This window comes from Chrysoperla carnea, chromosome 1, assembly GCF_905475395.1.
Source record: "Chrysoperla carnea chromosome 1, inChrCarn1.1, whole genome shotgun sequence".
Lineage (NCBI taxonomy): Eukaryota > Metazoa > Arthropoda > Insecta > Neuroptera > Chrysopidae > Chrysoperla > Chrysoperla carnea.
In genome coordinates this window covers 15,815,187-15,832,105 of record NC_058337.1, presented here as the reverse complement: position 1 = coordinate 15,832,105, position 16,919 = coordinate 15,815,187, and the positions used below count along the sequence as shown (strand labels likewise).

The 16,919-nt window shown below is 29.5% G+C and overlaps 1 protein-coding gene across 1 annotated transcript in view; it reads right to left on the bottom strand.

Annotated features, from left to right (window-relative positions):
- LOC123290847 (neuroligin-4, Y-linked) overlaps positions 1 to 16,919 on the bottom strand; it is a 623,005-nt gene that overhangs the window by 46,400 nt on the left and 559,686 nt on the right. The window lies entirely within an intron of this gene.

Sequence of the window (16,919 nt, the reverse complement as noted above, 5' to 3'; positions counted from 1 at the left end):
TTTGCGGAGGTTAAAAGCATTTGTTAGAGGACTGTCAGGATACGGAGGGCCAGGAACGGGAAGAGCTAGACAGAATGGGCATAAATAATGCTTTAGCTTTCCTGAATGAGTATAGTGTAAGCATAAAAAGACTTAAGTTTATCATTTTCTCGAAATTTTCAATTTTTTGAAATATTTTTTCGTTCTGAATGAATTTTTACCCTAAATCTGAAAAAACCGTTCTAACAGTTTTGTTTGATTTTTGACAAACTTGGATTATTCATTGGAAAACGACATAAACAAGTTTGATAAGTAATAGTATGTAAATATGACTTATTAAAAATTAATCAAATTAATGAATTTTAAAGAAAACTCTACTAAGCAAACAGGAAATACGTAGTACACATTCCACAAAGATTTGATTATGATCCATTGGATAACTCATGAATGTAGACATTCGAAAGAGCGCGCTGACTGCTCCTTCCTTGATTTTGTGAGAAAACAACGAAATATCGATATGTTATAACCTTTTTCAGTTTTGCATTACACGGAGGGATGTACTGGCACTGAACATGTTCTTCATAAATTCATAAGGTACCAAACGTTTCCAATTTTCGTGATTTTTACCCCCTTACAACCATTGCGGACTACCACACTAACTAAATTTTTTTAATATTTTTCGGAAATATATTTCGATTAGTACCGGTTATAGCATTTCGCAAATCAATCCAAAGCCCTACACGTTTTGTTAACGTGAAATAGTCCATCTTTGACAGTACAATTTTGACTGTTATAATTTGGACTCTTCAGTTTTTCTAAAATGTCCCATAAAAACTACGATTTTACAATTTTATTAGAAACATTTTTTGCAATTTAGAGGTTTTTTTTCAATTTCTTACTGTTTGTTAAAGATACTGCGCTTTTGCTTTTGCTTTTCATTTAACATTCATCTTCAAATAGGAACATTTCGAAAGACATGATTTGGGTTGTGAAAGAAGAAAGTTTTGAAAGATATTGCTGCGAACGGGGATATGTGCGGAATAACTTCTAGTTTTCTAATATGAGGTCTCGTGTAAATGGGATGATAAGGTGAATCTAAAAAAGCATTTTGTTATGAGGAACATATGTCCGGAAACGCCTCTATTTGGATCTACATGAAACAAAACACCTTGTACATTGTGTCGTATTTGCACAAAATTCCTTGGTTTTTCGAAAAATCTCTCGAAAAAAAGTTGTTGATATTTTAATGAGAAGTAATGTTCCAATTTTCAGGTTTGCTCTATCTTTAATAACTGTTTCAGAAGAATTTGTCTTAACTCTTAAATAATGTTATATTTGGAGGAAAAATGCTATATCTTTAACGAACAGTATATAGATAGGATATTTTAAATTATACAAATCTATATATATAAAAAGAGAGTGTTTGTTTGTATGTCCCCGATTTTCCCTAAAACTAACCATTGACCTTCGGTAGGGGATTATGTCATTGGGTAGCCCTTAGGCTCCCATTGTGAATAAGGGAGTTTGGTGGGGTGCATTGTGAATAAGGGAGTTTGGTGGGGGTGGAATTAAAAATGATCTAGGAATTCATAGAAAATAGATTAAAAAAATAGTTCTAATAATTTTCAATAGATGGCGCCACTGTCAATAGTACAATTTTCACTAGATGGTGCTACTGGCGCAAATGTCTTTCGATTTTTTTAGTTCTAATAATTTTCCATAGATGGCGCCACTGTCAATAGTACAATTTTCACTAGATGGCGCTACTGGCGCAAATGTCTTTCGATTTTTCTCGAAAATTCTGGAATGTTCCATGGATTTCTATCGAATTTTCTAGAATTTTCTCGAACATTCTGGAATGTTCTATGGATTTCTATCGAATTTTCTAGAACTTTCTCGAATATTCTCGAATGTTGTATGGATTTTTATTGAATTTTATCAAACTTTCTCGAACATTCTGGAATGTTCTATGGATTTCTATCGAATTTTCTCGAACATTCTGGAATGTTCTATGGATTTCTATCGAATTTTCTCGAACATTCTGGAATGTTCTATGGATTTCTATCGAATTTTCTAGAACTTTCTCGAATATTCTGGAATGTTCCATGGGTTTCTATCGATCTTTCCCTTACTTTTCCGTACACACAGAGAGTGTAGACATAATATTGGGATCGGCCAAAAAAATCATACTGTTCCGTACACACAGAGAGAATTAAAAAAAAAGTCTTTCATTTAACAATTTTGATATTTAAATGTGCAAAAACAACCCAGCGAAGCGGGTTTAACAGCTAGTGTTTTTAATAAAAATACGAACAATTTTTCAAAAAAGGAAAAGATGTAGTACAGAAAGAAATTCTTTAAGGTGTGTAGGTCCAAAGTCAGCCGTATCCGTACAAATGTTTAACATACCAAAATGTATACTCTATTAGGCCTATAAGTTGCGCTAGTTTAATATAATACCTTCGGTATAGATCGTAACTTTCATCATCAATAAAAATTTTCTTCAATTTGATAAATCTCTGGAGCGATTATTTATTATTTTCAGCTCTTATATGTTAATTGTTCGTGTTTAATATTCGCCAGAGGTGCCAAAGCGTTTTATGTAAAAAGGTTTAATTGCTAAGAACTTGCCAGAAATTATAAGGTTTAGCTCGGTCACTTGAAAGTTAATGGCCATACAAAAGTTCAATCTACTTAATGGAAGATGGAGTTTTTAAATTCAAAACGGGAATTATTAACAGGTGTCAAATTTCATTTTAAATAAAAAAGTAGCAACAGAATTAAGTAAAAAATAGAAAGAGCAAAGCTTTTGGGATCCAAATTGTGAGGAGGAATATTTTTGAATACATTGCTAAACACAAGGAAAGTTATTTCATAACTGTCACTCGAGCGAATAAACCCGGCACCCATCAACCAGTAAAATAAGAACAACCGTTATAATTATATTATAATAATTAAGATAAATTATACATTTAAAATGTTACATTGAGAATTATAGTTTGTTACTGAATATAATAATTTAACGTGAAGACGAAGCCATGTTGCATATAAACTAAATGTAAATTGTATTGCTGCGTTTTGTTCTAGAAAATTAATGCATATTATAATAGTAATGTATTTTCTAACTGTTTCAAAAATATAGATATTCGTATTATGTATGCAAGGGTTTCTTATAAACAAGTCCCGTTACAAGAAATTGGTTACGAGACTGGTCTATCTATATTTTTCGAGCCAAAGCCAAGATTTAGCAAACCAATACATGTAAAAAGTTGGAAATTTCCGTTAGAATTCAATGCAATGTTTTTACACTTAAAGTAAGGTATCACATAGAAAATGGCGGTCAAAGTTGTTCAACAACGGTTTTTTTAGTTTTTTAAAACTACGCTTCATATCAAAAAAAGTTTCGTACAAAAAATGTGTAACTTTTTATTTCGAGTCGATCTAGCCCAGTTCGATGTCAAAAAATTAATAAATGAAGTTATTGAATAAAACATCGTTTAAAAAAATATTTTTTCAAAGAGATAAAGGCGTCAAAAATGAGATTTTCAGCTGTTTTTTTTTTCTTTTTTTCCAATAAATTATTTATTATTATTACTTTTTGTTTTTGTTGTTTACTTTTAATCATGCATACGATATTTATTTACATCATAGTTTCTTCGAATACCATTAATGTTTTGTTTTTGTTTTTTTTTTTTTTAATATGATGCATATACAGTGTAAACTAAATGGACAAATATATTGTCTAGTATTCTTAATTAAAAAGAATTGAAAAAAATACACCCGAACCAGGACTCGAACCCGGACTTCTTAATTAAAAAAATTCTCTTCAATTCTCTTTAATTAAGATTACTAGACAAGATATTTTTCAATTTAGTTTACATTGTATATGCATCATATTAAAAAAAAAAAATCAATGATAATGGTTGACGAGTCATCTACGGTGTATTGAATGGGCTTGGGGGTGGAATGCAAGTACTTAATAATGTATTCTGAAATTGTTTACCAACTATTATTTGCCATAGGTTCTCCAGCATTACATTTTCTAATTTTCACGATGGATCGAAACTTGATAAAACTAGAATTAAATTTTATGCAAAAAAAAAAGAATAGAGCTTTACAATCTTTGGTACTTTTTCCTATTTACAATTCCTATTTACTTACGAAGAAATCACTAGAAATGCACGACTTAGTTGGCACAAATAACAATATTTCATGACCTTCTAAATTCTGTATCAAAAGTTAAAGAACGGAACCCTAAAAATAAAATTAGAATTATTGGATAATTTTAATTCTTATGAATACTTATAAAAACTTAATTGAATTTATCTTTTCAATTAAGGATTTAAAAAAAAAAAATTCTGACTTAATCGATGTACCACCAAGTGACCTTATAGGAAACTTAAATTGGACTTCTAGGGAATCTAATCACAGTCTATCTATTTTATAACTTCAATTATTTGTCTATGGGTACTTCTGAATTACGGCGCAATATGCTTCGAATTTGGCAAAAAATATAAGTTTATTATTCTTGTCTCAATCTTTTCATGAATTTTCAATCTCAATCTATGCACAATTATTCTGTTAGCGTTTTTAAGTATTTACTTAGCTAGTGAAATTTTAAAATACTAGTAATTAGTTCACCAACGTGATTTTAAATTTCTAAAAAAAAAATCTACCCATTTTCTCTTGACGCACTATTAATCAGCATGGCAAGAAACACTTTTAACCAAATTTTCAGCAAAGTTAACCGAAATTTACTTGAAATATGGCTTTGGCTGTATTTATTTCTGGGATACCACTTTTTTTTTTAATTTCAAAGGTCAAAATAGTGGATGTGTTCGATAAGTTTGATAACCTACAATTGATAACCTACACGGACTTTGGCCACAAGTTGACGCGAATTCGATAATTTGACGATACACATTGCATACAACTAAGTACGACATCAAAACAATAATATAAACAATAAACATACAAATATCGGTATGTATACAAACCGAACAATGGGTATTAAAAAAAATTTGTGGTGGTGACAGTGTCGATATAACATTCCATCACATCTGCTTATTGGCAGATGTTTGTTACAATGTAAATATTCCTTGCAAGTTGGTAATTTTTCATTTGCTATTACAAATAATAAATGGTACCCTTGGTGTACATTAACTTGACATGTTATAAGAATAATAATATTAACATAAATTTAAAATTCCAATAATAATTTGAATATGTTTAATAATTTCATACGAAACATCTTTACACACAAATGACGTCAATTTCTCATAGCTTTTTGTTTTATTGATATATCTGTTCTCTCCGTGGAGAGTAATCCCAAAGGATAGCAAATTTATGAAATGAACTAGCTTGATACCCGCCTGCTTCACTGGGCTTAAAAGTAAAAACTGTACACAGCTACTGTACAATGCACAGTTTTCAATTTTTTTAAGTGTAAAATAGTCATAATTCATTGAGTATATAAGAATTTATTTCAGATTATATCAGAAAGTATATCAGAGTATACCAGATGGCCATGAATTGTTTTACATTTACTATCTTAAATTTATACAGAAATCTGTAATTTATGGTTCAAAATGATATGATTCATTTTAGCGGTAAAATGTCAGAATAAATTTAATTTTTTTTCATTTTTAATAATTCTTTTATCCTGATGTATGAGCTATATTTCTGTACAGTTTCATTAAAAACCATTCGCTGGTTTTTGCGTGAAAGCGTAACAAACAAACAAACATCCTTACTTTCACATTTGTAATATATAGGGATAGGGAAATAGGGATACACGGATATAGGAGGATAGGGATACTTGAAAAATTAAATTTCTTATAGATATATCTAGTGCATACATATTACAGTCTTGGTATCTGGATATCTAGACCTGGTACAGTCTATATCCAGCATGTTTTAAACGTACCTGAAGAGTAGAATTTTCTTCTAGGATGCCGACCACTACTGGTACGCTTCTCGCTATGACGTAACTAACATCGTGATTTACTATTACTATTATACATAGTTTAGTTCCCCAATCGGCCAAAAAAGAGAATAGCTTTTTTAGGTAAAAACTTTGCGACTATTGAGAATGTGTTCTAAATGTTATCAAAAACAAAAATTCGAAAGAGTTGCAAAGAGTTTTTGAAATATATTGAAAAAGGCGGTTTTTTCGTGAAAACTATTGATTTTCGCTGATAACATTAAATATGAATTTATTTTAGCCCATATTGAATGAAATGCCTATGAATAAAATTTAATTTATTGAGTAAAAATAACAATTTTGGTGTCAGAAGTTCATTAGGTCAAAGTGTCCACAAAGTTTACAAAACATACTTCTAAGGCCCTTGTTCAGAAGTGGGTTTTTTTAAAACCTATAAAAAACTCGTGGAAAAATTTGCACCTTTCAATTTTTATACTCGCCGTTATAGGTTTTCGTTAAAGAGTCCTTTAAAAATATAATTCAAGTGTTATCTCAAGTATTACCTCTCTTGATGTGAACATTACACACACCAGATAATATCCCAAGACGATATTTATGGCCTATGTTTCAACTTCGATCCTAGCTTCGAGCTATTTCGTGATCATTTAAAATTAGAAACTTTCGATCATAAAGTTAACGATGATATATTAAAAATTGTTTTTTGGAATGTAGAAGTAGATTGTATTATTTTTTTAATAGCTGTTTCTAACGCTTTTTGAATAGTTCTGTCCACACGTTCGCAAAATAATCCAATAAACAGTTTACCGTTATGTTTCTTCGGTAATGCGTGGAATGTACCATCGCATCGGCTTTGTGATATGTTTGAGTGAGTTTTATAATATTTACAATAATTTACATGTTTTCCACATATGTAGAATTACAAGAGAAAGCGTCGCGTTATGTTCATGTTGTATTGATTATTATCGGCAATTTGATTGAAAAATATATGATATGGATTATAAAATGAAAAAAAAAGAAAACATGTATAAATTTAAATAATAAAATATAGAAGAATTTATGTGTATTTAATAAATAACAACCCATGCTACAAACAGTATTCAAATATATTCATAAATATTCATATCCATAAAGTTACCAAGTTTAATATGGTGGTGCAACAGCTTTTAAGTTTATAAATAAATCACTATATGCTATGCAAAGTTTCCCGTTAATGGTATTTATTAAGCTTCGAAGACTTCTACAACAGGACTGGGGAACAAAATTTACAACCCTTAGTTAAACTTTCGAAGACCTTCTTTTATAAATTACTATCAAATACCCGCCTGAATGTAGAACGATTAAACTTTTCTTCAAAAATAATTTAAAAAACAAGTGAAAACAAACAATTGACTGAGTTAATTGTTGAAATACCATGCATAGACTGTGTTGATTACTCTATCACATTACACATACGTACATGTCACACATACATACCTGAAATAATACATACTACACAATTTACGCCTAATTTGCGCCCTCACAGATAAACAGTAATGTTTATCTGCTGATAAACTGCTGATAAACAGCAAAAAAATTTTCAAACAAATTTTTACGAACTCGACCTCACTTTTGACGTCCTGAGTACGCTGTAAAAATTTCAGCTTGATATATTTTTTGGTTTTTGAGTTATCGAGTTGACGGACGGACGGACAACCGAAAATGGACTAATAAAGTGATTTTATGAACACATATACCAAAATTTTGTTCGTAGCATCAATATTTTTAAGCGTTACAAACTTACGACTAAACTTAGTGTACCTTTCATATTACATATATGCATGGTATAACAATAATTGTCTATAAACAATAAACAAAATAACAATAAACAATTGAAACGAAACCCACGTTATACTTCCGTAGCCATCTTCAATTCAATCTTTTACCTCCATTTCCACTTTTCAATGTCAAAGAATTAACAACTAAACAATTTTTAATAATTGAAAATTGAGGAGGTAATTACTCTTCAGAACATTATAAAAGATGTTCAAAGATGATTTTGAAAAGCTTAAAAATTTAATTTATTTGCATTAACTTTCAGGTTTGAAAAAAAACCTTACTGGAGTTTTTCCAAACATTTAACTGTTAATATGGTCCGCTCAAAATAATGTTTTTGCGTGAACTTATTCAAAGGCAAAAAAAAAACTAAAATACTAAACTTATTTTGGGCGGCCGTATAACTCAAAAACGAAGAACTTTGGGAAAAAAATGACAAGGCGCCTTTTTGACGCAAAATTACCCAAAAAAACTTGTTTTATTTGGTTCAAAAATTGACACTCGACTGTTTCTGTGGAGGGAGAGGGATATACAAATTGAACCAATAGGGTTTCTAGCTTTGAAAATTCACTACTGGAATTGTCAACAGAGTGAGAACCACGTCTCAAAGTAGATTGACAAGGATAGTAAATGCCGAGGCCTGGTCATAATACGCATGTCTTAATATACAAGATAATATCCTGACGCGTATTTAAAATAAGATTATACCACTTTTAAATAAGATTAAAACAGTATATTTTGTACAAAATACCATTTTATCGTTTTCAAAAATTTTTTTCATAGAATTATTTTGGAATCCAATAAAAGAGAGCTGATTTTTTATTAAACGGTACGTTGTAGGTACTTGATCTGATATTTATTAAAAGCAGATTATGGTGATAAAAAGTTTTTTTATTAAAATAATTTTGAAATGTGTTATGCCAGCATAATGGATATTTTTTTAATTTAGTTTACAATTTCATAAGATCAATTTACATCAAAAATTATTTAAAACACGTAAAAATATTTTGATTATCATATTTCTCAAAAAGATAGGAAAAACAAAACGTGAAAAACTATATAAAAATAATAAAATGTAAATAACGAGAGATAGATATATTATATTGTTATCTTTTTCTTTCCCTAGAGAAAAAACAATTTATAATATGAAATAATAATAATATATACAAGACAAGACTGCTTGAGCTGATATTTCAAGTTTTTAGTCAGCAAAGTAAAAGCACAAAAGCACATTGGTTGCAATCAAAATACCATCACAGAGTGTTTCGATAACTTTGTGGCACCCACACTACGTGTCACTTGTAGGATTGTATAACTGACAGTGTTTCAGTCAAAATTTATTAACTATCGTAGATTACGGAAAAGTAATTAAACAAAATATTCTAAGAATGAAGTCAAACTATAAGTAAGTAATCAAAAGTATTGATAACAAAAGAAAAATTAATGATGAATAAAAATTTCATCTTTAAAACTTAGTTCAATTGGACCCGTTGCTTCGAATACTCTTATATAGATATCTATCTACAACGTTAGTTTACTAGCCGCTGGCTCTTACTTTCCCACCCGTAAATCAAATAACAGTATTCTTAGGGCCAATATGAGACGATGGTAAAAGTTGCGGTGGGTTAGGTCAAGCTTACAATACAAGTTCCCGTAGGCTGCCCAAGTCTTGATGTAACCCCGAATGATAACATTCGCGTCACCATGGATCGGGAAGGAAGTAAAAAACAAATATTTTTGTTAAAGCTACCGACATTGGATTTATGTTACTATATTTAGTTCGGAGATGGCTCGATCCCATTGGTAATCCTTATTTCTTAGGATTTTACAAATACTATCTAGCAATTTTATTTATACTTTAGGAAATATGAATAAATAAGACTCATACTAAGGGGGCTATTCTCTCTACTACTAAAACTACTAGCAAAAATATCAATAAGAATTAACTCCAAATTTGGTCCATCGGAAAACAAAACCTTGTTCATTATTGTTGGTTAATGCTTGTGTCAAAGCTAGACAAAAAGACATGAGATATTAACCTTAATCGATATTTCAGGAAAAACCGGTGAACCAATTATTCATAAAATTTCGTTGAAGCTCTTAAAAAGACAATAATATCAAAAATATATTGCCCTACTGATCATTAAGTTTGACATTAATTTGTGTATTCGTAATGATCTTGTAACGGGCTGGTGGTACACAAACAACCAATTAACCTAAAAAATGGATTTAAAGACGTCAAATTAGTCGTTGTCATTTCTTCTCCATATTTCAGCAGTAAAATGTATGAGCAACCTCATAAAATCTCTTGTAGATAAGCCCAAGTCTAAGTAAGTGGCAAGATTTAATATTCAGACATCTTGTACATTTATATAAAATGATGAAAACCCAAGATGTTTTATAGACGGTTATATAAGAGTCAACAAGACCTTTAAATAAAAACATTATGAGAATTATAAACGAAAATGGCATTCCATATAAAACAACATCTTTATGTTTTACTAAGATTTAAGTTTTTACATTCTAACAATATAACAGATATTTTTAGAAGTCTAATATACAATGTAATACGATAGAAAGCTCCAAAGAATGGAGTACAAAACGTTTCTTAACAAAAGTATACACATAAGCCATTCATATACGTTATCTGCGAATTCGCACCGGGGATGAGTTTTATTTCTACACTGAAAAAAAAATTCATAATACCAACCGATATGAGGTTGTCTCAACCTCATCGCGAGATCAAACATGAATGGTGCCATGAATGTGATACGGGGTTGAGTGGTGAAGTTGACACAAATGCATTAGTTGTTTCTAGGAAAGTAATATACTGTCTAACAAATTTCAAATATTGTTGTTTTGAAATGCTACATAGTTTTAAACAATATTTTTTTGATTGGTTCTACCATTTATAAATATTACAACAAAATACTGATGTGATTGTCACAACTATATTAGCAGGTAAAGACATAAAACGTTTATGCCTTAAATTAGATTTCTTCGAGTCGAATTTGAACCAACGACATTATGTATTACTATTGATGTTACTGTACTAGGTCTACAGCTTAACCAAGTAAGTTAGTAACAATAATCTTCATGTAGTTGGCTCAGTCACATATGGACTAGACATGCCAGATATTTGATCATAATAACCAAATTCTTTATTTAAAGAAAACGCATAGAAATTTTCGTTTAATTCATCGATTCGCTTTATTTACATGAATATTTATTCCAACTAAATACAATTTTATTAAAAAAAAACTTTTCCATCAATAAAATGCAGGACTTTAATCTAAAATCAATTTCTTTTGTAGAAGTAATAATTTTGTTTATTTAACTTCGGTGATTTTGTATCAATGACACCTTTTAACATCTTTTAATTCATATTCTAAATTCAATTCCATTCTATTGTAAATACAAATATTTAGCTGTCCTTGTTCCAATCGTTAGGAAATTGTTTGAAAGTATTTTTACTTTGATTTTAATATGAAACGCCCAACTTCGGGATGAGCTTGTCATTATTTCAATTTTGTTTTCAGTTTAGTATATGAGTTTTATTAATATAATTGTATGGATGGACATATAATTCTATGGATTGCATATATAGTTTACATTGAAAAATCAATATAATTTTCTAACAATTTTAAATAAGTAATTGTGTTAATTTTCTTTAAAAAAAATATTATTTATGCAATTTTGTCTCTTATTTTCGCAATTTCTATTCCAACAAGAATTGAAAGTTTGTCATAACACAGTCCTTTTTAAAACCATAATTATCCACTGGAAGTGCTGGTGTAGATTTGATTGTCCCTACCATGACTACAAGACAAACGAATAGCTTTAGTAAAAATGATCGATCTAACAAAATTGCTTTTCAATCAAATGAGTAACTGGACAAATCATTTTGTACGATCAAAGGACCTAAAGAATACACATACAATGTCTCAACGGTAATTGGTCACTTTAGTGTACGTCTGCAATGATCTAATAGCACTTAATCTTGAATTGTTAAAAAAGGATATAATATTTATTTGACCTAAGAAAATATATTCAAACCTGGGTGAGTGAGACCTGATAAAACGGTAAGTGAGATCTGGATAAAATGACTTGACATTTTGTTTTTATGCTTAACCTGACATTTTGTCCCAGTAAAACCTCTATAACTGAGTAACAGGAATATCAGAGAAAGTCGTTTTGTTCAACAATTCTATCGCTTAGTAAAGTTTACAATTGTCTGATTCACCCGTTTTATTGAATGGCGGACAAAGTTATTTATTTATGTATTATATTCAATGATGTTGAATAAAAGAGACATATATCCTGATGCTTATATTCGCAATCAATAATTTCGGGGCCCGCTACCAAAATTTTTACCGTGGAAGAAGTTTTGTATAAAGACATAACACACATGTTAGTTTTAAAGGCGCGACCCTTAGAAACTAATAGGTTGGCTGATAAGTCCCCGGTCTGACACATAGATGGCGTCGCTAGTATTAAATGCATATTATTTTTATATAGTACCAACCTTCAAATGATTCGTGTCAAAATTTGACGTCTGTAAGTCAATTAGTTTGTGAGATAGAGCGTCTTTTGTGAAGCAACTTTTGTTATTGTGAAAAAAATGGAAAAAAAGGAATTTCGTGTTTTGATAAAATACTGTTTTCTGAAGGGAAAAAATACAGTGGAAGCAAAAACTTGGCTTGATAATGAGTTTCCGGACTCTGTATTTTTTCCCTTCAGAAAACAGTATTTTATCAAAACACGAAATTCCATTTTTTCCATTTTTTTCACAATAACAAAAGTTGCTTCACAAAAGACGCTCTATCTCACAAACTAATTGACTTACAGACGTCAAATTTTGACACGAATCATTTGAAGGTTGGTACTATATAAAAATAATATGCATTTAATACTAGCGACGCCATCTATGTGTCAGACCGGGGACTGATCAGCCAACCTGTTATATTGCAGTACTATAGAGTAAACCCTTAGAAAAATTGATGATACGCAAAAAATTTTGATATAGGTGTTTATAAAATAAATTAATATGTTCATTTCCGTTTGTCCGCTTGCCTGTTCGTATGTCCGTCCATGATCACGATTACTCAAAAATGAAAATAGACGTCCAACTGAATTTTTATAGGTACTAAGGACGTAAAAAGTGAGTTCAAGTTTGTAAATGAGCAACATAGATCAATTAAGGTAAGTAGAACTAATTTTATAAACTGTTAGAAACAAAACAAAAGTTTATATATAAAAAGGTGCTAAAAAAACAAACAGATAACTTTTGTTTGTAACATTTTTTCGAAAACATCATTGTTTTTCCGTGAGGAAGCAGATAAGGACAAAACTTTCGTGTCCATTTTCTCCAAAACTATAAAAGATGCAGATATGAAAATTGGCAGGTATCTTCAACTAGTAAGCCTTATGAAAAAATTTTAAAAAAAATTCTAGAAAATTTTTAAAACTGTTCTAAACTAGGGTAACGACGACCGGAATGCTGCCATAAATGTGTTGGTTTTTTCAACTTATATCATTTACTAAAAATAATGCAAGCACTCATATTCAAAATTGAAGATTGTTTATAACGACCTATGTCTTATTCAAGCCATAGTGGAAATTTTTTGATTTGTATTCTTCGCCTTTAAAAGGAGGCTAAATTAGTTTTGATCGGAAAAGTTTTGAATTTTTTGATCATATACTGATAAAGATAATCGGCGGGGCGTGGACAAATTATGCACTGCTTGTCCCTCTGGATATGTGCTTATTATTAAAAATGGGTAATTATTACGAAAAATAGTTTTTTCAGGAAACGGAATAATCGCTTTTTTTAATACTTTCAAGTTTTTATTTTTCTATGTTATAATTTTTAAGGATGAACATTAATTTTCTAAATTCGTACTATTAATTTTATTATTCCGAAATTAAATTGCTTATTGTATGTTTATTGTGAGTGAACTTAATGTGTTTTCAAGCTAATTATATCACGCTGTTGCTGATGGATTTGGTATTTTTTTCCAATATCTACCACAAAAATTCGTTGTGCAAGAGCTGCGTTAAGTAAGCGAATTCTCTCAGAGATTAAAAAAGAACATTTTTTCTTAAAATCATATATTGCATATTTACTTTTTCAAGAATTTTTATTTCGAAAACTAAGCGTCTAGAGAGGAAATCACAGGAGTATTTTTTTTTGCTTAAAACTGATATAAAATTACAAAAATATTTTTTATTTAAAAAAAATTCAAAACTTTACGAACCTAACCACCTTCTCCCCTTGTTTATCGGTCGATATAGATACATAGTATATCGATCGATATAGATACATATGTATATACCTACACTCCGAAATTGCAAAATTGAATCATCAATACAAAAGCAATAGGAAATGCGATCAAAAAAAAGAGGAATAATCTTTCGTAGTCATCAAAATTGAAAATAATTTCTCATTATTTTTAAATTTATAATATTTCAATAAATTATTATGAAAAAATAGCAATATTTTCGATTTTACGAGTACGGAGAAATATAATTTAAATCTTCTTTTGGTTATAATTTTCTTCTTTTTTCGTATTTTCATCCATTTTGTTATTTTAGTACTTTCCTAATATTACAATAAAAAAATTTAAATGCATTAAATTATGTGTATTGAAGAAGTGAAAAAAAAAAAGATTTTAACAAAATTATTCCAACTTTATCATTTATTTTGTCTCCTGTTTTTTTAATCGCTTAAAAGCATTTGTTTTAAAATATAAGTAAGTAAAATGCTTTTTAAGACATCTAGTATCGTCTTTGTGTTTATTTAATTTTTTTTGTCTACAGGTTGACTTTACAATAAATTTAAATATGAATATTTCAAATTGGTTTTTTTTTTTTGCTATTCATATTTTATTATATTTTTATTATAATATTGTTTAGTTATAAAGTGAGTAAAATATTAAAGTAAAAATAAAAAGAACTTTTAACAAAAAACCGACTTCAAAAGAAAAACTTTTACAAAACAAATAAATATGCATTAAAAAGTAAAAAACTAACGATAAAATAATGTAGTAAAATTATTGTTATTTTTGGAGTCTATGTCAGCCAAGGAAACAACTCGAACAGAACAGTTTGTTTCTAAGCTAATTTGCACCCTCACAGGTAAGCAGTGATGTTTAAGAAAAAATGTTGCTCACAAAAGTTGTTTATTTTTTTACGAGAAACATTTTTTACATTTAAACTTTTGTTCTATCTCTAACGGTTTACAAGATGGGTCTTATAGTCCCACGATCTTGATCTATGATGCTCATTTATGAAATCGGCCTCGCTTTTTACGTCCTGAGCACGCTATATGAATTTCTGCTTGATATCTCTTTTCGATTTTGAGTTATCGTGTTGACAAACGGACGGACTGACAGCCGAAAATGGACTAATTAGGTAATTTTATGAACGCCTATATCAAAATATTGTTGGCAGCATCAATATTTTTAAGCGTTACAAACTTAGGACTAAACTTAATATACCTTGATATATTTCCTATTTATACATGGTGTAAAAATTACGATAAGATTTTTAACGATTGAACGAGTTCTAGTGATAAAATTTATGATATAATATATTTTTATAAAGCATATATTTTTATTTATATTACGGTAAAATTGAGCCTTTGTTTTTTGGAGTAGAGAGAACGATTTAAATAATTTTTTGTCGCAATATTTTCTATTCAAGGATAAGTCTAAGAGAGTCACTAAGAGTTAAGCTAGAGTTTGTATTTATTAAATAAATAAATAACAACAATCACAGGGCATCAAAGCATTAATAACAATCACAAAAATTCAAGAGCTATAAGGAATTAGTGAAAAAAAAACACAATTAAATCAAATCTGCACTTCTAGTAATTAAATTTCTAAATGAAAGTATAGTTCTATATTTCCATGCAATCTTTCCATATCTAACTAACGAGTCCAAATCATTTAAAAGATTAATGAGATTTTCAACACTCAATTCTTCTTTACCGAAACAAAATGCTCTAATTTCTCGCAAGCAAGCTTAGACACTAATAAAATGGAATATATCTTCCTCAACATTTTTATTACATAAGGAGCAAAATTTTATTTCTTTGTTAAAACTGTATTTGTTTAAATACAGCAACTCTCCTCTCATTTCAAATACCCTGCTTGCAGAATTCGAGTTCAGTTCGTTTACATAATTGATACCGGTTATTTGTTTGTACAGAGTATGATATTGGCTATTAATTTATCGTTGTTTAAAGTTAGGTATATACCATCTTGGTATGAACTTTGTTTAAGATTGACTTAATATGGACGTCGTTGTTAATATAACGTATGTATTCGAGAAAGCCATTAATAATCAGTAACGTTCATAGCTTTTTTCGAGGAAATATCTAACCATTTAAACTTATCTATCAATTTTCTAATTATCTATTAAAGATAGATTTGCGATCTAAACAACAAATCATAACGATTGCGTTATATTAACATATGGGACGGTCTCAATGTATTAATATACCGATACCAAATGATCAATAAATTTTATAAAATGGTCCATAGTCGCTATTAAATCACGACAAACCGATAACAGTAAAATATAATTGACAATAATATATCATTTGATAGTTTGACACTTGTTTCTATATTTTCGTACAGGAATTGTAAATTTTTTTTGATATTTTCATCAGTAATGTTAAACTTTGAAATAAACATGAGAGACGCCTTTCGACAAACTAACAAAGACTTGTTTAGTGCGTATCTACGGTTGAGTGACGATAGCATTGAAAATGCCACCGTTTCTATATGGAATATTTATATCGATTTGATAAACTGTTGTATAAATATTTTACGATCATCATCTGGTGGAATCTTTTTTTATATATTACTAGCTATACCCCGCCACACTTCGCTGTGGAACATTTTGCTTGCATGGAAATAGATGAGAAATATCTAGTAAATTTTATGAAATTTGATAAAGCCCCGATAAAAAACTTCACAATTTTTAAACGGCTATACTGATTTTCATTGAATAGTTTTTTAATGTAAACGTCATTCCCTTTTATTTGATACCAGATTTGAGTATATTTGAAAATATTCGATCATTCATCCCCAATTTCAATCCTCGCCCCCCCCCACATATCCCCGTATGTCGGGATAACAGATTTGTAATGTACATGTCATGCTCTTTTATTTGATAC